At 51.8% G+C, this 20,739-nt stretch overlaps 1 long non-coding RNA gene across 1 annotated transcript in view; it reads left to right on the plus strand.

Moving 5' to 3' along the window:
* The first annotated feature begins 1,034 nt into the window (after positions 1-1,034).
* Positions 1,035-20,739, plus strand: part of LOC140388583 (uncharacterized) — an 88,592-nt gene continuing 68,887 nt past the window's right edge. The window contains exon 1 of the long non-coding RNA XR_011934225.1: positions 1,035-1,278. This is a non-coding gene — a long non-coding RNA (uncharacterized lncRNA). The remainder of the gene's footprint in view (positions 1,279-20,739) is intronic.

Raw genomic sequence — 20,739 nt, forward strand, 5'->3', positions numbered from 1 at the left:
AATTTTCAGCAAGGAGTAGAATGATTTGACTGCTCATGATTCATTGCTTCTGTCCTTGCCCTCAAATTTCCCATGATAGGCCAACTTTATCAGACTGCCCACCTGCAGTACCGGCCTGTCAGCAGTCTCACCCACTTTCACATAAACAAGGGGCAGATTAATGTTTTTTTAATAATTAATGCCTTAGCTACCCAAATGCAAGAGTTGAGCACAACATCAACGCTTGTACTTTTGCAACATGAAGTTGGCTACAGGTCAGGATTTGATACCGGCCTCCATAGCACACAAAGGGTCATTGACAGGCTCCAGAATGGCCACAAACGACGACTCCGGAGCGACAGCCGTGAACGAGGAAGGCTATGGCGGTCTATCTGCCTTGTATGAGCAGCCAGCAGCAGACATTAAATGTCTACCCACTGTTGATCAAAGCAGTGAATAAAACCACAACAACAACAACAGATCTCGTGATTTTGTGTCTGCGCCGCAGCAATCACCCAGCCCAGCTTGCAAAAAAGATGCCATACGGGGTAAACACTGCAAGCACAAAAGGAAGTCCGCTACTAACGTCAACTTACTTCGACCATTCCGATATCTCATGATGTCCTCGCGGCCACACACAAACACTGACGGTCACAACGACATGGCGACAGAAACACTGCCACCTCAACGGCAGGCGAACGGATCAACCCACCTGATCAAACGCACACAGTCTGGACTCACAAAGTTTTTCGCTAGAATTGGACTCTTTAAACGTTGATTGACTTTGTACAGTCATTAATACCATCCCATTCTGTACACAGCGTTACTTGTTTTATCTGTTCCCAGTTGACTTAATTCATTATGTTTGTTTAGTTTTTGTTACACCATACAGAAAACCTGTAGCACATTAAAAAGAGGGAGATGTGGTGATCTCTGTAGGTGCATGCACACAAGGGGTTAATGGGTAGGTAGCAGCACCACATGATCACCAGAGGGCTGGACCTACAGGGGTATATAGGGCAGCCACACGGGGTCTCTGTCTCTCTCTCTCGGGTGTGCTGTGAACAGGGAAACATCAGAATCACACAGATAGTTAGTGGAGTTACATTTAGTTACAATTGTTAAATCTTGTTCTCCAATTCTTAGTTCCCATGTTAAGGTAAAGAACTCACGCATTAATAGTTATAGTTACTCAATTAACATTTGTTGTTACTGGACGAGTTCGAGTCTTCTTCAACAAGATTCAGAGGACCTCACCATCAGCCAAGGATTGAGTAACACGTGTTATCGATCACGCAGGTAACACTACAGCAGAGTGCTTTCCAGCCAGTGAGATACTTTTGAAGTGCAGTCACTGTCACAATGTTCGAAACGCATTTGCCAAATTGTACACAGCAAACTCCCACAAACAGTAAGGGGCAGAGAACGTTTCTTTCAAGTAATGTTTTGTGACGGACAAATATTTACCAAGCCATTATCTTCCTGTTCGAGATATTGGGTTGAGATGGTCGAACCCATTTCACTTTCTTGCGTAATCACGAGTACAATTTCCCCCATTGGTTTACACTCCAAGTGAACCCAAGTACTGTCACAATACGCTATCTGATAAATAGATGTGCTCTTAGAAGGGACGTCGACAGCCAGGCCCAGGTTTTTCCCTGAGATAGGCTTGGACAGCAGAATGGGACGTGCTATGATCCAGAATTCAACTGCTCCTGATTCACAGAAAAACACCAAGAATAATTGGTTCCATACATACTGACTCTGGATCTGGGGCGGGATTCTCCCCTACCCGGTGGGGCGGGATGTTCTGGCGCCGAGGAGTGGCGTGAACCACTCCGGCGTCGGGCCGCCCCAAAGGTGCGGAATCCTCCGCACCTTCAGGGGCTAGGCTGGCCACGGAGTGGTTTGCGCCCCGCCAGCCGGCGGGGAAGGGGCTTGGCGCCACGCCAACCGGCGCCGAAGGGCCTCCGCCGGCCGGTGCGAGTTGGCGCATGCGCGGGAGCGCCAGCGTGTGCTGGCATCATCCCAGCGCATGCACAGAGGGGTTCGTCTCCGCACCGGCAATGGCGGACCGGTACAGCCGCCGTTGCGGAAGAATAGAGTGCCCCCACGGCACAGGCCCGCCCGCGGACCGGTGGGCCCCGATCACGGGCCAGGCCACCGTGGGTGCACCTCCCGGGGCCAGATCCCCCCGCGTCCCCTGGAGGCCGCCCGCGCAGCCAGCTCTCGCCGGCAAATAACATAATGGGCGGCCACTCGGCCCATCGCGGGCTGGAGAATCGTCGGGTTGGGGGCGCTGCCACCGACCGGCGCAGCGATTCCCGCCCCCGCCAAATCTCCGCGCCGGAGAATTCGGCAGCCAGCGGGGGCCACAATTAAAAACCTGCTATGCGATCACCACACTGAGTTGACTGAGCCCTGAAGTCTAGTAATGCCGTAAACATTTAATTGTTCTCATATTAATGTCACTTGCATTTCTATCGCGCCGATTGCGTTGAAATGTGGCCGCAAAGTGCTTTCGAAAATGTAGCGACTATTGTTGTGAAGGCAACAAGCATTAAGCTCCCCCAAGATGCCCCCGACGTCTGCTAAACCCCCAGGGATGACATGGAATATCCAGGAAAAAGAAACAAAGGACGTGCATTTACCTAGCACTTTTCATGACCGAAGTGCCAGTGAAGTACTTTTTTGAGGGGTAGTCGCCGCTATAATGTAGGAAATGTGTCAGCCAATTTGAGCACAGCAAGCTCCCACAAACAGCAATGGGATACTAACCTGAAAATCCGGGGGGGGTGGGGGGGTTTGCCAGGGCACAGGTGAAAACTCCCTTGTTCTTCAGCAAAATAACACAAGGGATGTATTGCATTCACTGCAATTCAGATTAGCACCTCAATTCAATAGGAAGTTTCAAATGGAAATTGGATACTGTACGGTTATGGAAAAGAGAAGGCTGTCTGAGAGCCTAGTGCAAAGCTCTTTCAAAGACCTGACACAGAGTCTGAATGGCCCCGTTCTGTGCTGTACCATTCTATGAATCTATGAATCAATTCTCGGGCAAGTGTTTGGAACAGGTTAGAAGTCGAAGCGGGTAGACTTGCCTATCAATGGAGAAGCTTGTTCACATGTTCTATCAAGGAGTGCCCTGAAAACCTCTCCGAATATGGGAACAAGGTCTGATTCCATGGGATGTTATCTGCGGAATGCCATCGGCCAATTTTCGAGAATTGTGTTTGGTTAGTCCTCGAGCATTAAGAGGATGTTACGCATGGTGGGGAGCCTATTATAGTTCAAACTGTGCATGATCGATTGTTCTTGATGATTGAAGCAACAGATGGGGCGGGGGGGAGGGGGGGATTTTAATCTGGGGCACTAATGTAAAATGGGCAATATCAAATTAAACATTACTCTTGATTTCCCTTTCTGTTGATTTGGGGTGGCACGGTGGCACAGTGGTTAGCACTGCTGCCTCACAGCACTTGGGACCCGGGTTCGATTCCGGCCTTGGATGACTGTGGAGTTTGCACGTTCTTCCTGTGTGTGCGTGGGTTTCCTCCGGGTCCTCCTGTTTCCTCCCGCCGTCCAAAGATGAGCAGGTTCGGTGGATTGGCCATGATCAATTGCCGCTTAGTGTGTCCAAAGGTTAGGCGGGGCTATGGGGATAGAGCTGGGGCGTGGGCCTAGGTAGGGTGCTCTTTCAGAGGGTCGATGCAGACTTGAAGGGCCGAATGGCCTCCTTCTGCACTGTGGGGAGTTTAATGTTGGCCATTTTGCATTGCCACCTAAAGTTCAACTTGCTCCCAATGTGCCAGTACTCATTCTGATTCTGACCTCTTTGTGCAACTCCATTCTTCCCTGTGTGACTGATCATTAAGAAGCACATCAACAGAGTCAATGAAGAATGTCTCCGCTCTCCCCCCCCCCCCCACGCTCAATGTTCTGAAGCACATTCCGTTCTCCCTCTAATTCACATCCACACCCAAGAGTTGACATAAAGAACATTCTTTTCGGAGCATATCGGTAAATTAATAAACAATCCCTCGCTGTAGCTTGCAATTAGTTTTACCTTCTAAATGTCCCCTCCCTGTAGCTTTAGAATGAAGACAGTAAAATCACCACCACACAATCTGATTTAATTCCTCATTAAAATCACTAATTTCCCTGATTCATCATGTACAACTCTTGGTTCAAATTGATTCACGCCAGCTAGTCAACGTGATTAAAATGGAGGTTTGTCATTTTCTCCTTTCCCCTGGATAGTTGCTGGCTGTTCCTTCAGCCGCGGAGTCCCTCACCCCTCACACCAGAACTCCCTCCCTGAACCTCGCCCTGAACTTCTCCTCCAAAAAGACCCTTTTTGAAACCTGACTCTTCGAACCAAGTTTTGGCCTCTCAATCCTAATATCTCCCCCTTTGCTTTTTTCCATTGTGCCTCAGTGAAGGCATTTCTTTACTTCAAAGGTGCCACAGAAACACAAATCGTTGTTGAGCTTAAATAATGTTTAACTATACGTGCCAACTAAGCTGTATCTTTCTAACACTCTTCTCTACTCACTCCTGTTACAAAGAGGCGGGAAACTCCGCTGAGTTCAGTTTATATACATGGATCTGGCGCTGCCATCTAGTGGATGTCTAACACTATGATACAGTTGTTAACCCTTTACATACCAGCAGATATACCTATCACTACATCACTCAAGTTTAGTACGCTCCTCTCTGACCAGGATTTTAGTCACCGCTCCGATTGTCTTACGTAACTCGTTACGTTTTCTCCAGAACGCTCCTGTAAAGCACCGGTGGACATTGGGGGCGGGATTCTCCGACCCCCCGCCGGGTCGGAGAATCGCCGGGGGCTGGCGTGAATCCCGCCCCCGCCGGTTGCCGAATTCTCCGGCACCGGATATTCGGCAGGGGTGGGAATCGCGCCGTGCCAGTTGGCGCCCCCCCCCCCCCCCCCCCCCCCCCGGCGGTTCTCCGGCCCGAATGGGCCGAAGTCCCGCTGCTGGAATGCCTGTCCTGCAGGCGTGGATTAAACCACCTTTCTTACTGGCGGGACAAGGCGGCGCAGGCGGCTCCAGGGTCCTGGGGGGAGCACGGGGTGATCTGGCCCCGGGGGTTGCCCCCACGGTGGCCTGGCCCGCGATCGGGGCCCACCAATCCGCGGGCGGGCCTGTACCGTGGGGGCACTCTTTTCCTTCCGTCTTCACCATGGTCTCCACTATGACGGAGGCGGAAGAGACCCCCTCCAGTGCGCATGCGTGGGGATGCCGTGAGCGGCCGCTGACGCTCCCGCGCATGCGCCGCCCGGCAAAGTCAGTTTCGCGCCAGCTGGCGGGGCACCAAAGGCCTTTCCTGCCAGCTGGCGGGGCGGAAATCAGTCCGACGCGGGCCTAGCCTCTCAAGGTTAGGGCTCGGCCGCTCAAGATGCGGAGGATTCCGCACCTTTGGGGCGGTGCGATGCCGGTCTGATTTGCGCCGTTTTTGTCGCCGGTCGGCGGACATCACGCCGATTGCGGAGAATTATGCCCTTTACTGCGGTACTATATGAATGAAAGTTGTGGTTGTTAACAGTGATGAGGAACAAGATGGAGGATAATGGTCAAATTTTGAAAGCCTTTGGGTTAACCTACGAATGGTACTCTGTCCACAGGCTTTTTGCTTGTTGACCCACTCTGGTAAGAAATGGTAGAATGGCAGAGCATTATTTAAGGGTCCGGTTTAGTTTCGCTCACTTGGCTGGACAGCTGGTTTGTGATGCAGAGCGAGGCCAGCAGTGTGGCTGAAGTTATTCAGGAAGGCCCCACCTTATCAACATTGCCCCTCGCCTGAGGTGTGGCGATCCTCAGGTTAAATCGCCACCACTCAGCGCTCTCCCCCTCAAAGGGGAAAGCAGCCTATGGTCACCTGGGATTGGTGCAGACTCACCTTTATTTAAATAGTGATCGATTGGTAAATGTTGACATACAAAGGGGACCTGAGTGTCCTCGTACACCAGTGACTTAAAGCAAGCATGCAGGTGCAGAAAGCAAATCGTATGTTGACCTTCATTGCAAGAGGACTTGAGTACAGGAGCAAGGATGTCTTACTACAGCTGTACAGGACCTTTGTGAGACCACACCTGGAGTTTTGTGTGAATCTTTGGTTCCTTATCTAAGAAAGGATATACTTGTCATAGCGGGAGTGCAGTTTATAAGGGTGCTTCTGATGATTCCCTTATCTCCCCTTTCCTTATTTTTGTTGTTATCATTTTGATCCATGGGTGCTTAATGGACATGTGTCTTTAATTCGCGCTAGGGAAATGAGGAACTTGAAAGTTAAAACAGAGTACACTGTGCTAGTTCCCGACAACAGAACTCAGACTCTGTGGCACCTGAGAGATGGGGTGGACTCAGTTCGATTGGTTGGCTGGTGGCCAATGGATGGGCCTAAAGGCTTTATTTTGCCGAGTAACAAGTGGTGATTGGATTCTGCCTGAGTGGGAAGATTTCCAGAGACCAAAGGAAAGTGAGTCCGGTCGCTGGACACTCAGGGGAAAGGACCTGCTCTCTCTCTCTCTCTCTGTCTCTCTCTCTCTGTCTCTCGTGCTTTCTCCAGAATAGCTGCAGTATTTCTAAAACTGCAGAGACTCGAATGAATCTACACTGTCAACCGTGACAGACTGGAAACAGAAATCTCGACCTGAAAGCCGAGTTTGAAGGCTAGAAACAACCATCGGAAACAAAGACTTTTATCTTTTACTATTACTTATTATTTTACCCCTCTCTTCCCCTCTGCATTTTTTTGTCTTGTCTGTGTGTGTAGAGAGGGTAGGGAAAGTTAAAGTGTGGGATTCTGAATTAGATAATAGGTGACCAAGGTGATTAAGAAGGCATATGGCATGCTTGCCTTCATCAGCCGGGGCATTGAGTACAGGAGTTGGGAAATCATGTTGCAGCTATGTAAAACCTTGGTTAGGCCGCATTTGGAGTATTGCATGCAGTTGTGGTCACCACACTACCAGAAGGACGTGGAAGCTTTGGAGAGAGTGCAAAGAAGATTCACCAGGATGTTGCCTGGTCTCGAGGGTGTTGGCTATGAGAAGAGATTGAATAAACTAGGATTGTTTTCACTGGAAAGACGGAGGCTGAGGGGAGTCCTGATAGACGTCTACAAAATTATGAGAGGCATAGACAGGGTGGATAGTCAGAGGCGTTTTCCAAGGGTGGAAGTGGCAATTACAAGGGGGCACAGGTTCCAGGTAAAGAGGGGGACAGTTTAAGGGAGATGTGCAGGGTACGCTTTTCACACAGAGAGTGGTGGGTGCCTGGAACGAACTGCCTGAGGATGTGGTGGAAGCAGGCACATTAGCAACATTTAAGAGGCATCTGGATGGGTCCATGAATAGGGAGGAAATAGAGGGACATGGGGCGAGTAAGGGCAGAGGTTTTGTTTTTAGTTAGGGCACCAGGATCGGCACGGGGTTGGAGGGCCGAAGGGCCTGCACTGTACTTTTCTTTGTTCTTTCTTATTTAGTTAATCAGCCGTATATGCTACATATTTAATTATTGTTATTATTAATAAACTTAATTGTGCTTAAATTTACAAACCTGGTGACTGTATTATTGGGTAGCTAAGGGTCAGAGACTCCGAGTATTTTTCTCAGACTTATTGGTTAATTCAATTGCGTTGCGATTTTCTGGGTCAAGTGGGGGTGGGGCTGAAATTCTTTTTTTTAAATAAACATTTTATTGAGGTATTTCTTTGGCATTGTAACAGCAACAGAATCAACAATGTACATAACAAGGAGAATATAAACATAGTGCGAATACCGCCTCCCTCTCCCACAGGTCCTACCATTGCTTACCCCCCTAATCTACATTAACCTAAACCCCCCCCCTTCTGCTGACGAGTAATTCTCTGCGAGGAAGTCGACGAATGGTTGCCACCTCCCTAACAGAGACCCTCCCATGGCGAACTTAATTTTCTCCAGGCAGAGGAAGCCAGCCATGTCCGAAAGCCAGGTCTCCGATTTCGGGGGCTTTGAGTCCCTCCATGCTAGTAATATGCGCCTCCGGGCTACCAGGGAAGCAAAGGCCAGAACGTCCGCCTCTTTCTCCTCCTGGATTCCCGGATCCTGCGATACCCCAAAAATCGCCACCTCTAGACTCATTGGCACCCTCGTATTTAATACCATGGAAGTGGCGTCGGCAAACTCCTGCCAAAACCCCCTCAGTTTTGGACATGGTTGGGGGGGGGGGCTGAAATTAACCGTGCTCTAGCCCAGGTTGTCCAAACAAGCGAAGGCTCACCTGACTGATTCCTGGGATGGCAGTATTCTCTTATGGGGAGGGATTGAGTTGACTGGGCCTGTATGCACTGGAGTTTAAAAGAGTGAGAGGGGATCTAATTGAAACGTATAACATTCTGATAGGGCTGGATAGACTGGACGCCGGGATGTTGGTTCTTCTGACTAGGGGGTGTGGGGGGGTTCTCAGGATACAGGGTAGGCCATTTAGGACCGAGGTGAGGAGAAACCTCTTCACTCAGAGGGTAGTGAACGTGTGGAATTTTCTACCACTGACGGTTCTGGAGGCCAGTCACTGAGTGTATTTAAGAAGAAAATAGGTAGATTTCTGGACTCTAAATGTGTCAAGGGGTACGGGGAGAGCGAGGGAGTATGGCCTCGAGATAGAGGATCAGCCATTGAATTGCGGAACGGGTTTAAAGGGTCGAATGGCCTATTCCTGCTCCTATTTTCTATGTTTCTATGATCTAAGTCCAGATGGGAGTTGGCTGCATGGGGCTGGTTACTTCATCACACTTGATAGAATCCCGGTGATACCGTCAGCAGGAAACATTGCCGTACATTCAGCCTCTTTAAGAATTTTGGTTTTCATGGGTTTCACACCGCGCCTGTCATGACACGCCTTCGATTTACTCACCCCGCCGTCACTTACACACAGCAATCCGTGGCATTTAAACGCCTGCCCAGCACTTGTTCCAATCCCAATAGGAGGGGGGTGCAATGGCTGCCAGAACGGCCGCACCACGCTTCACCGAGAGAGCCCTCAGCAAGTTTCGGGTTGGGGTCCAGCAGCTACATGAGACCACCTACCCTCGATCGGGCAGGCATCCGGCCAGCAAAGTCACCAACCCCACACGGGTGGCTGTGGCCGCTGCTGTGAGTGCCAGCTCACTCCAGAAGAGGACAGAAGATGAATGATCTTCGTGCAGCCAGGGTATGGCCACCTCCTCTCGTGTCCCACGGCTTCCCCCAGCACACCCGTCACACCTCCGCGGTGATCTCGTGCCCACCCACCTCGCAGGACCCCAAGACCTGCCATCCCAAGCCCCCGCCCCACTTTCCCCCCCCCCAGTATCTCCTCTGCTCCTCACATCTTCGCTACCTCTCACCCGCCCCCCCCCCCCCCCCCCCCCCCCCCGCCATGCATGCTACACAACACTACCATCTGACCTGACACGGGGGCACATTGGGTAGCACTGCTGCCTCACAGCGTCAGGGACCCGGGTTCGATTCCAGCCGTGGTGACTGTCAGTGTGGAGGTTACACGTTCTCCTCGTGTTTCTTCCGGGTGCTCCGGTTTCCTCCAGAGATGTGCAGGTTAGGTGGATTGGCCAGGATCAATGCGTGGGGTTACGGGGTTACGGGACTAGGTAGGGTGCTTGGAGGGATGCCAGAGCCCAGGCCGATGACATGCCCCTGGGTCCGGTTGTCCCATAGCTGCTGGAGTTACAAAGGCAGAGTCATGAGCTTCAGCAAGGGATGACAGCACCTCTCCAGGCGTTGCAAGGCTGACTGGAGGAGTCCCAGCGCCTTCTGTCTGAGGAGACGATACCGTCTTTCCGACACAACAAAGCAAGCATTGTGAGGGTGGCATCTGCTGCAGCGACCTTGGCGCAGGACGTGCACTCCATGGCTGAGGGCATGAGCTTCATGATGCAGGGCTCCAACCGCATGGGGGGAAGGCACGAGTGTGAATTCACGAGTGTTAGCGGCAGAGGATTGTGGGGCCTCTGGATCTCCATCCAGCTGCCCCCAGGGGCCCCCGGGCTCACGAAGGGAAGAGAGGATTGCCGGACCGCAGCCTGGGGCCTTCCACCCAGGAGGCCCTGGGATGTCCAGCCCACCTGACACCCCCTTCCCTGTGACCAACGCACCTCCAGCCCCGCACACCGAGGAAGGGCAGCACTACAACTCTCGTGCAGCCTGAATGTAGGCCCGGAACCTCAAGTCCCAGGCCCCTCAGGGGATGGCTGCCGAGATCACCTCAGGCAACAGGGCATGGGAGTCAGCAGGCTGCCTCAACCTCATCTGTGGATCCTGTGAACTCACCTAGACATAGCAGGAGGGTGAGGAAGACTAAGAAAAGGCAGGCGCCTCGTGGGCTTGTGTGAACATGGGCACCAGTAGAGAAAAGTCACCATTGTAACAGCTAACTTGTATTAAAATCAATTTGTTCACCCATACAGATCCTCCACAATGTCACGTCATGATGCCATGCTCTGCAAACGCCCCTCCCCCCCGTGCTAACTTAGTGCTTCCTCCCTGTGCAGTGTGAGAATGGCAGTACTCTGTCTCTCCCGCCTCCCACACTGACGATGCAGTATTGCCGCGCTGCTCCTGCAGGGCGTTGTTGGGCCTGGGCTCGTTCAGCCGCATGTCGATGTCGCCGCTGCTGCTCGATAACTATCAAAAGAACTGGCAGCTCCACAGGCTCCCTGATTCTCTCGAATCAAAAAGCTGAAAGAAAAACTGAAAATGAGCGGTGAGGAGCTCTGACACCCTGACACACGGCCCTCTCAGGCTCTGTGACATCCACCCATCCACCCAAAATGAGTGACTTTCCAACGGGCCTCACCCCCCCCCCCCCCGACACAGTGGCAAATCGCCCACAGCTGCCCCTCTCAATTCCGCCTGACAGAAGCGTCTCGGCCCTTGAGAGCCTCAATGGACCACATGCCTCCTTCAAGGGTGAGGGCTGAGGGCAGTTGACTGTTTTCAACCGGTCTGCAATCCGACCTCATGGAGGAACCAAAAATTGTCATGTCCTGAACACTGCTACTCTCCGCCTTGCATTAGAGGCAACATTTGTGACACCTCTCTGTCATGGAGAGGTGAATGTGAGCCTTGGAGTTCAATGTTCAGGGGCTCAGCTCCCAACTATTTTGATCAATATAAATGACCAAGTAAACTATATCAAATAAACCGAGGGAAAATTAAAGGGACAGTCCCTTAAAGGGAAACTATTAAATGGAAAGCGAATCACAAATGAGACTTAAAACATCAAACCAAAATGTGATTAATGGGGTCAGGAAGGCACTCCAGCCCCTGCGGTGCCCAAATGGACAACGAAGACCTCAAGGCTGCATGGTCTCTCTCCAGGGACACCCGGCCACGAATGTAGCTGAACCCCCGCGATCGCCTGCTGCCTGGACCTGTTGAAGGGAAGTTTGGCCAGGCCTGGGGCAGGCCTATGTGGAAACCCTCCTCCTTCCCCGCCACTCTCTGCACCAGGTGCCTGTTGATCAGGAGCATGGGGCTGACTAGCAAACAAAACTGCGACAAAGGTTTTTTTTAAAATAACTGACAAGTGGGTGCTGCCCACAGCAACCGGTATAGACTTGGTCCACGGACACCACAAGGTAACAACCTCCGTCAAGCCTGAGAGGGCCATGTGTCCTTTTGTCAAGGGGTGTCCAGGTGACAGGCGAGAAAGTGAAGGGTGTTCAGCAGCAGCCCGTATAGGAAACCCTTCTGCGCCGTGCGAAAGGGCACGTGAGGTGTTTCCGCGAGAGGCTCAGGCTGTGGGGCTCCAGATCCCGATGGGCGGGGATCGTGATTTGAGGCCAATATGAAATTCCATCTGAGCAGGGGTAAGCGTGGGCTGGAGTCCACCACACACCTGTGCTGCTTCAAGACCACGTGCGTCGGTGGGTCTGAGCACGACTGTTTCGGGGTCATGGATGCCTTGGTCACGTGCTGGACACTCACCTCCGCACCTTGTGCCAATTCGTGGGATGTCAACCAGCCCAACCCTCCGCCACCCAGAGGGTCCCCGATGCTGGTGACGACAGGAGCCACAGTCCATCCCTCCGCCAGCCACCGGAAGTGGTATTGGTGGAGGGGCGGATTCCTGAGCAATGACTCCCTGACGACAGCTGCTACTCCAGACAGAGGAGACTGTGGCGCGAGGTGACCATGTTCCAGACTTTGAGCAGGTTCAGGTAAAAGACGGGCAGCATCTGCAAATAAAGGGTTAACTATTGGGTGCCAATCAGTGGCACACTCAAACATTGCAGAACTGACTAGATTGGCATAATAGACTCATCAAGGAATGGTCAGACACTGATCAGCTTCCCCCTGTGGCAGGCGGGGCCCACCTGATTCAGGTTGAGACGGCAATTTGCAGTCACCTCCACCCTGAGAGGCTCCCCCATTCCCCCAGCTCTCCTGGGCTGTGGATTAAACGAGCTTCCCATCTTGAACAGCCGGTCAACCACACTTTACTCGCTGATTGACTGGCCCCTACAACCAGTATCTTGTCCCTTCCGGACAGCTCATGGCCAGAGGCACTTTGCTGCCTGAGGGTTGGGGTTCATTCTCACTGCACTCATCCACCCCCCTGTGTGAGGGTCTTCTGCCCTCGTGTAGCTGCTCAGCATCCTCTGTCAGAGTCCCCCAGTCTGCTCCTGCAGCCTTACATTTCATGGGACCCCACCCAGGGACCTTATAGTTGTCCCCCCCCCCCGTGCTGAATATGATTTCACCCCGTTCCTACCCACCTCTAGCTGCCATTCGAGTAGGACAATCCCTTAGCGGTGGAATAGCCACAAGCCAAGTGAGGGGGACCTGAGAAGCGTTGCCATGCACGCCAACCGCCCGACCCCTTGAGACCTGGAGGACCAAAGCAGTGAACCCCTACCACCCGGAAATGCTCAGACACTACCCCACCCCCCCACCCCCTCCCATAAATGATGACTATTTAGTGCCAGGTAAGTCCCAGCGGGAGGGCCACGAATGATATAATAATTTGTTTAAATGTGGTCCCGAGCTTCCTGGGTGCGTTACATCATTGGTGAGGTGTGTGGAAAGTCTGGAAATGCGATCTCGCCTGCGAGAGTAGCGTTTCCCAGTTCTTGCGGGATCTTGCATCTGCAACGCCATTTTCGCTGACGACTAATGCGGGCTCAAAATTCCGCCTGAATTTTCATTCATTTAGGTCTCTTCTGTATCACTCACTCCTTAGTGCTCAGAATCTGTAACAGATGACCATACATTTGGAGAAAGCGGTATTTTTTAAAGACAGTCCGATGATGACATTGATTTCCCATCACAGCTGTCTCCAACACACTCCATTGTATCAGAGACACTCACCCCGGTTGGGCACTTTAGAGAGGAGACTCCTGGGACACTCTCTTGTGCGCACCACACAGCTGATCCGGTGCAGCAGGCGGTGGTAGGAACACCCGAGGGGGCGAAGGTTCGGAGGGCGGCCGACCCCAGGTATTAGCTGCCGCCCAGACGGGTTTCGGGCTTCAGGAATGGATGGTCCTATTGATCGTGGAGATGCAGTCACAGAGCCAGGGACAGAGCGGATTTTCTGAGCCAGCCACAACAGGCCATGGTTGAGAACGTTGGCGCATTGCCCAGGCGTTGGCCGACGTGGAGCAGACACAGAGGGAGGTGGCCCAGTCCCAGAGGGAGATGGCGCAGTCACTGACTGATGTGACACAGACCCAGAAGGTGGTGGCACAGTCGCGGCGTGACGTGGCGCAGTCCCAGGCGGAGATGGTCCACTCCCTGTGCTCCATGGCCACGAGCATATAGACCCAGGTCGAGCCAGAGTGTCCGACCTGGTGGCCACAGTCGCGCCTCTCTGTGTCCTACCTCCTCTCTCTCCCTGATCAGCCACGATGCCGGTTTCACAATTTTTTAAAGCACGAGTGCACATCGCCTTCAGGAATTCGACCCATCGAAGGTGGGGAATCGCGGAGGCCGCGGAGAATACCGGATCGGGCCCGCTAATGATTTGCAAACGGTGTTTACTGTACGTGCATTCCGGAATGCATTGACGCCACTTTCGAGGCGACGGAGAATTGTGATTTGGCGTCAAATTAGCGCCCGCAGCGATTTCGGCGTTGGAACCGATTCTCTGCCCAATCGCGTTTCCCGATTTCAGCGTCAGCCGATGGAGAATCCCGTCCATTTTGTTTCAACTTGGAAAGATGATGTAGTTAAAGGGCGAAGCTAAGGTACCAGGCAGTTTAGTTGGATGTTAGATTGAGATGTGAGCAGAAGTCAAGCATCTGCTGCACTCAGTTAAAGATATGTCTGTAGACGGATTAGCAGTTTCTTTCCAAGCAGTTCAGGATTGTGTGGCTGGGAGGTGGGCTGGAACAAGCTGAGAAGCAGCTTCTGAAGAAATGCAGCCAGAGTTCCTGCTTTGTTCTGACAGGAGTCAGGTCTTTTCTTTACCGCAGTGTCAAAAGAGCTCTCGTTCACAAAGTAAAGTATCCAGACATCGCTGTACAGAGGGTATTCCTGAATTCTAATTGTATTTGAAAGTGGATTGAGATCTGAGATGGTTTTGTTGTTTGAGTGGGAGTAAAGATAGCAGTTAAGGGTTATTGTGTCACTGCGTTGATTAGAATTGTTCAAGGGATAATTGTAAACTATTTTTCTTGTGTGATTTCAAAGATATTTTAATACTGTGTTAGTCATAACGATTGTCCGTATTTCTTTGTGAGATCGCTCCTGGAGTGAGGTATCATTTTCTCACAGTCTTACAAAACTAAATATTGGGGTTTCTGTCCGGTATCAATATTGAGGTCTGGTCCGGGGTTGTAATATTCTACACCGCGCAGAAAGACTCCAGAGGCTGCTGTGCTGCATGGGCCAGAGGTCCGGGCGGGAAAGGTACAGCTCCTGACTAAGGTAAATAAAGAGGAGCAGAGTGCCAACCGATGATGGACATCGCTCCTGGGGGAAATCCAGCCTGTCGTTCTTTTTAACGAACAACCCTATGGTTTGCGAGCTCAGTCCCACACCTTTCAATGCATTAATAAAAGGACAGGTTATATAATATTTTCAAGTAATTGTCCTTCGCTGAATGTACAAGAGGAAACGGGACAGTCTGTGAATCGTTTTAAATGACAACATTTTCAGGCAAAGAAACCAAACTCAAGGCATGAAATTTCACCCACTTTATTCACAAAAGCCACATTTCTGCTGCAGATTCATGGTTCGAAAAGGAATTCACGGAATCCTGCAGCAATGAATGAGGCCATTCAGCCCTGTGCTGCCTCTCTGAGCTGAGAAAATATAGTGACAAGGTTAGGTTGCAAAATCTGGGTTATTCTCCTCGGAGCAAAGGAGATTTGAGCGAGGTGTGTGAGGTTATGACTTGCTTGGATCAGACAGATGAAGAAAACACCAGGTGACACGGTGGCGAGCGCTGCTGCCTCACAGCGCCAACGACCCGGGTTCAATTCAGGCTTTGGGTGACTGCCTCTGTGGAGTTTGCACTTGATAATAATCGCTTATTGTCACAAGTAGGCTTCAAATGAAGTTACTGTGAAAAGTCCCTAGTCGCCACATTCCAGCGCCTGTTCGGGGAGGCCAGTAGGCCGGTAGGGGAATTGAACCCGCGCTGCTGGTCTTATTCTGCATTGCAAGCCAGCTATTTAGCCCACTGTGCTAAACCAGCCCCTATTTTTCTCCCCGTGTCTGCGTGGGTTTCCTCCGGGTGCCCCCCTTTCCTCCCACGCGTGTGAGTTAGGTGGATTGTCTGTGCTAAATTGCCCGTGTTCCAAGATTAGGTTGGGTGATGGGATGACGGGGATAGGGCGGGAGAGTGGGCCTAGGTTGGGTGCTCTTTCAGAGGGTGGGTGCAAACCCGATGGGCCGAATGGCATCCCCCAACACTGTAGGGATTCTGTGAAAAGCCGCTCCCTTTAGCTGACGGTACAAAGAATGGGGACCACAGATTTAAATTTTGGGGCAGAAGGGAGAGGGGGGTGGGGTGGGGGGGTGGGGGGGGGGGGGGGGAGAGGGGGGAAGAACTTTCTGACAAGGTAAGTGATAATGACCTGGAACTCACTCTCTACAAGGGCGGTGGAAGCAGAGATAATCAATCATTTCAAAAAGAAATCGGATGGGCACTTGAGGGAAATTGACCTGTAGGGTATACAGAGATAGAGCAGGGCCCTGGGGCTGGCTGGATTACTCTACAGAGAACTGGCATGGATTCAATGGGCAGAATGGCCTTCTCTGATGGCTCTAGGACTCTGTGTTCCATCAGGTTGTTAGGTTGGGCTTCTAAGGTGACCAGTCCAGTAATAAACCGCTGCACGACCAGACCAGGGAAGAGAGAATGTTTTCAGGTGTTTGTTTTCGGCTGAGACATGTTGTTTGTGTAAGTTAGAAGGCATGTTACTCAGAATAAACCTTTAATAAAATATGATGTGGAGATGCCGGCGTTGGACTGGGGTGAGCACAGTAAGACGTTTTACAACACCAGGTGAGTGACATCGAAACAAACCTGTTGGACTTTAACCTGGTTTAATAAAATAGTAGCATTGGTAGCTGGTATCACCCAGCATCATTTGAAAATTGCTTGAAACTCAGTCTCTCCATGCCTGGTGTGGGAGTGCTGGGTGCTGACACTGGGGACTTGCAATGGAGACTTTCTATATCCCAGCATTCAACAGAAGATTCGCACAAATTTGACAAATGAAGTCACCGTCATTTCTAAAGGCGTTGGAGCCAAGCCATTGGGAACAGAATCCAGCAGCCCAATTCTTGGAATAACTTCCAGGCTTTGTGCCAGCACTTATTCCTTGAATTACACAGAAGAACAGGGCCTGTGCAAACATGTCTTGCTGCAAACTGCTTCTGCAAGGTTGCACGCTCTCTGAGCTTTAATCAAGTTAAAACCAATACAGTAACAGCATTAAGTGATTTTAGTGGATTAGTGTACCACCACAACTTAACGATTTGACATGAAGAGTGCAAACCAGGGGCAGCAACAGAAATACCTAAAAATCAGGGGAGAGTTAATCTCCATCAGGGCTCACAGGGAGAAGAGAGAGGGCAGGGAACGGGAGAGGTTAGTGGGGGAGATTTTACGGGTGGACAGGAGATATGCAGAGGCCCCTGAAGAGGGACTACTCAGGGAGAGGCGAAGTCTCCAGACGGGATTCGACCTGTTGACCACAGGGAAGGCAGAGGCACAGTGGAGGAAAGCACAGGGGGCGACGTATGAGTATGGGGAGAAGGCGAGCCGGATACTGGCACATCAGCTCCGTAAGAGGATGGCATCGCGGGAGATAGGTGGAATCAAGGATAGCAGGGGAACTATGGTGCGGAGTGCGGTGAAAGTAAATGAGGCTTTTAAGGCCTTCTATGAGGAGCTGTACAGGTCTCAGCCCCCAGCGGGGGAAGAGGGGATGCGACGATTTCTGGACCAACTGAGGTTCCCGAGGGTGGAGGAGCAGGAGGTGGCTGGTTTGGGGGCACCATTTGGGTTGGAGGAACTGGTTAAAGGACTGGGGAGCATGCAGGCGGGGAAGGCCCCGGGACCAGATGGGTTCCCGGTTGGGTTTTACAGGACGTACGTGGACCTGTTAGCCCCGTTGCTGGTGAGGACTTTCAATGAGGCAAGGGAGGGGGAGGGACCCTGCCCCCGACAATGTCCGGGGCGATGATCTCTTTGATTCTGAAGCAGGATAACGACCCACTGCAATGTGGGTCGTATAGGCCGGTTTCGCTCCTTAATGTGGATGCTAAGTTGCTGGCAAAAGTGCTGGCTACGAGGATTGAGGACTGTGTCCTGGGGGTGATTCACGAGGACCAGATGGGATTTGTAAAGGGCAGACAGCTAAACACCAATGTGCGGAGGCTCCTAAACGTGATTATGATGCCATCGGTGGAGGGTGAGGCGGAGATAGTGGCAGCTATGGGGGCAGTGGAGACGACACAGGGGTGCGATGGGAGCCTCGGTGTGGTCCCCGATCAGAGGTAACCATCGGTTTCTCCCAGGAAGGATGGACGAGGGGTTTCAGAGCTGGTATCGGGCAGGGATTAGAAGAATGGGGGACCTGTTCATCGACGGGACGTTTGCGAGCCTAGGGGCGCTGGAGGAGAAGTTTGGGCTACCCCCGGGAAACGCTTTCAGGTACATGCAAGTGAGGGCGTTTGTGAGGCGACAGGTGAGGAAATTCCCGTTGCTCCCGGCACAGAGGATTCAGGACAGAGTGATTTCGGGAGTATGGGTCGGAGAAGGCAAGGTGTCGGCAATATATCAGGAGATGAAAGAAGAGGAGGAGGCTTTGGTAGAGGAGCTGAAGGGCAAATGGGAGGATGAGTTGGGGGAGGAGATTGAAGAGGGGCTGTGGGCTGATGCCCTAAGTAGGGTTAATTCCTCTTCCTCTTGCACCAGGCTAAGCCTGATACAATTTAAGGTTCTTCACAGAGCGCATATGACAGGGGCGAGGCTGAGTAGGTTCTTTGGGGTGGAGAACAGATGTGGGAGGTGCTCAGGAAGCCCAGCGAATCACGCCCATATGTTCTGGTCGTGCCCGGCACTGGATGGGTTCTGGAGGGGTGTTGCGAGGACTATATCTAAGGTGGTGAAAGTCCAGGTCAAGCCAAGTTGGGGGCTGGCACTATTTGGAGTGACGGACGAGCCGGGAGTGCAGGAGGCGAAAGAGGCCGGCATTCTGGCCTTTGCGTCCCTGGTAGCCCGGCGGAGGATCTTGCTATTGTGGAAAGACGCGAAGCCCCCCAGTGTGGAATCCTGGATAAATGACATGGCAGGGTTCATCAAGCTGGAGAGGATAAAGTTTGCCTTGAGAGGGTCTGCGCAGGGGTTCTTCAGGCGGTGGCAACCGTTCCTAGACTATCTCGCGGAGCGTTAGATGGAGGTCGGTCAGCAGCAGCAGCAACCCAGGGAGGGGGGGGGGGGGCAGGAGGGGAGGGGGGGCAGGAGGGGAGGGGGGGGGTCTCTTTCGGGTGGGGGGTATATGGGTGGGCGGGGAAGGGGGTTTTCCTCAGGGCACTTGAAAAAGGAAAAACACGGGGAGGGATTTGAATGGTTGAAAATTTTTGTTGAAAAATTCTGAATAAACATATTTTTTTTAAAAGAAATACCTAAAAATGAAGCTCCAACACAAGACTAATTGCATGACAAATGGCAGTAAATGATAGACAGAGCGAAGTGATCCCACAGCCAGCAGATCAGATCTAAGCTCTGCAGAGCTGTCACATCCAGCCGTGAATGGTGATGGACAATTAAACAACTGACTGGAGGAGGAGGCTCCACGCATATCCCCATCCTCAACGGTGTGGAAGCCCAGCACATCAGTGCAAAAGGTAGGGCATTTGCAACAATCTTCAGCCAGAAGCCCCGAGTGGATGATCCATCTCGGTCTCGTCCAGAGGTCCCCAGCATCACAGTCTTCAGCCAATTCGATTCACACCATGTGATATCAAGAAACGGCTGAAGGCACTGGATACTGCAGAGGCTATGGGGCCCTGACAATATCTCAGCAATAATACTGAAGAGTTGTGCTCCAGAACTTGCCGCACCCCTAGCCAAGCTGTTCCAGGACAGCTACAACACTGGCATCTACCCGGCAATGTGGAAAATTGCCCAGGCGTGTCCTGTACACAACAATCAGGACAACTCCAACCCGGCCAATTATCATCCCATCAGTCTACTCTTGAACATCAGGAAAGTGATGGAAAGGGTCATCGACAATGTTATCAAGCGGCACTTACTCAGCAAATAACCTGCTCACGGACGCTGAGTTGGGGATCTGCCAGGGTCACTCAGCTCCTGACCTCATTACAGCCTTGGTTCAAAAATGGACAAAGTGAGGTGAGAGTGACTGCCCTTGATATAAAGGCAGCATTTGACCGGGTAGGGCATCAAGGAGCCCTGGGAAAACTGTAGTCAATGGGAATCAAAGGGAACCCCTTCGCTGGCTGGAGTCACACCTAGCACAAAGGATGATGGTTGTGGTAGTTGGAGGTCAATCATCTCAGCTCCAGGACATCACTGCATAAGTCCCTCAGGTTAGTGCCCGAGGCTCAATCATCTTCAGCTGCTTCATCAATGACCCGCCTTCCATCATAAAATCAGAAACGGGGATGTTCGCTGATGATTGAACAATGTTCAGCACCATTTGTAACTCCTCAGATAATGAAGCAGTCCATGTCCAACTATAGCAAGGTCTGGCCAATAACCAGGCTTGGGCTGACAAGTGACAAGTAACGTTTGTACCTCACAACTGTCAGGCAGTGACCATGTCCTACAAGAGAGGATCTTACCATCACCTTTGGCCTTTGGCATACAATGGTATTAGCATCGCTGAAGCCCCCACCCACCCCCCCCCCCCCTCCCCCCCACACACACACACCCAATCAATGTCCTGGCTGTTGCCATTGACCAGGATCTCAACTGGACTAGCCATAAACATACTGCAACCACAAGAGCAGGTCAGAAGTTAGGAATCCTGCAGTGAATAACTCACTTCTTGACCCGCCGCAAAGCCTGCCCACCATCCATAAGGCACAAGTCAGGGGTGTAAGACCCGTTGCCTGGATGAATGCAATTCCAATAACACTTAAGAAACTTGCCATCCAGGACAAAGCAGCCTGCTTGACTGGCACTCTTTCCACAAACATTCATTCCCATCACCACTGACATACAGTGGCAGCCGTGTGTACCATCTACAAGATTCACTGCAGTAACACAC

Source organism: Scyliorhinus torazame, chromosome 13 (assembly GCF_047496885.1).
Source record: "Scyliorhinus torazame isolate Kashiwa2021f chromosome 13, sScyTor2.1, whole genome shotgun sequence".
NCBI classification, from domain to species: domain Eukaryota; kingdom Metazoa; phylum Chordata; class Chondrichthyes; order Carcharhiniformes; family Scyliorhinidae; genus Scyliorhinus; species Scyliorhinus torazame.